The sequence below is a fragment of the Ovis canadensis genome, chromosome 3, assembly GCF_042477335.2.
Source record: "Ovis canadensis isolate MfBH-ARS-UI-01 breed Bighorn chromosome 3, ARS-UI_OviCan_v2, whole genome shotgun sequence".
In the NCBI taxonomy this organism is placed as follows: domain Eukaryota; kingdom Metazoa; phylum Chordata; class Mammalia; order Artiodactyla; family Bovidae; genus Ovis; species Ovis canadensis.
In genome coordinates this window covers 143,436,545-143,437,896 of record NC_091247.1, presented here as the reverse complement: position 1 = coordinate 143,437,896, position 1,352 = coordinate 143,436,545, and the positions used below count along the sequence as shown (strand labels likewise).

At 41.3% G+C, this 1,352-nt stretch overlaps 1 non-coding gene across 1 annotated transcript; it reads left to right on the top strand.

Annotated features, from left to right (window-relative positions):
* Window positions 1-596: 596 nt before the first annotated feature.
* Window positions 597-719, top strand: LOC138438512 (U6atac minor spliceosomal RNA). The gene has a single exon (XR_011256434.1). It is a non-coding gene; the product is annotated as a U6atac minor spliceosomal RNA (small nuclear RNA).
* Window positions 720-1,352: the final 633 nt, after the last annotated feature.

Sequence of the window (1,352 nt, the reverse complement as noted above, 5' to 3'; positions counted from 1 at the left end):
CTTTTGAAGTGTGGTGTTGGAGAAGACTCTTGAGAGTCCCTTGGACTGCAAGGAGATCCAACCAGTCCATTCTGAAGGAGATCAGCCCTGGGATTTCTTTGGAGGGAATGATGCTAAAGCTGAAACTCCAGTACTTTGGCCACCTCATGGGAAGAGTTGACTCATTGGAAAAGAATTTGATGCTGGGAGGGATTGGGGGCAGGAGGAGAAGGGGAGGACAGAGGATGAGATGGCTGGATGGCATCACTGACTCGATGGACGTGAGTCTGAGTGAACTCTGGGAGTTTGTGTTGGACAGGGAGGCCTGGCGTGCTGCGATTCACGGGGTCGCAGAGTCGGACAAGACTGAGCGACTGAACTGAACTGAATACATTATACACACTAATAACGTGAAACTCTTCACTGTTCTTCTGTTTGATGCCTCCTGGTTGGTGGCATAAATTAAATTGTGAACATCAGAAAAACCTAAAGCATGAATACCATGCTCTGCAATGGTCTCATCTTCTATAAGCCAATTTCATTTCCTCATATAAGAAAATTAAAAATGTTAAACCAGATCGAACTTCTGCAAACATGTTTTAACTCTGAATAAATCTGTGTTGTAGGAAAGCAAGATATTAGCACTTCTCTTCACAAAAATGGAAGAGGCCCTCAGGTCTGTTCAACAAATATATGGTTAGGGATTGCCACTTACTTCATAGCATCATTCATAGTTTTACAACTATTTATTATTTTTTCTAAAGGACAATTAGCCATATAAATTTTTATTGTTGTTTCAATTGTTTCTTAAGGGATAATACACATATTTTTAACTTAGCCTAATCAGCATTGATATTCTATGACTTCATTACTTATATATGATCACTTATACTTCCCACCTTCTGTTTCACTTCACACTATTCAATGTACAAATGTGCAATATCCAAAGATAATGAACTTACAGCATCATATTTTAAAAACTTATATAAAGACAAAAACAGAAGTGAGTAAAGTAGAACCACCCTGGATGAACTGGAGGATTGAAAAGTAACCTCATTCACCTAACCCTTCCTTTCTCCTACTCCCAACAGTGAAAGTGAAAGTGAAAGTCACTCAGTCCTGTCTGACTCTTTGCAACTGTATCAGTTCAGTTCAGTTCAGTCGCTCAGTCATGTCCGACTCTTTGCGACCCCATGATATATAGTCCATGGAATTCTCCAGGCCAGAATACTGGAGTGGGTAGCCTTTCCCTTCTCCAGGGGATCTCCCCGACCCAGGAATCGAACCCAGGTCTCCCACATTGCAGATGGATTCTTTACCAGCTGAGTCACAAGGGAAACCCAAGAATACTGGAGTGGGAAGACTTTGGCTTT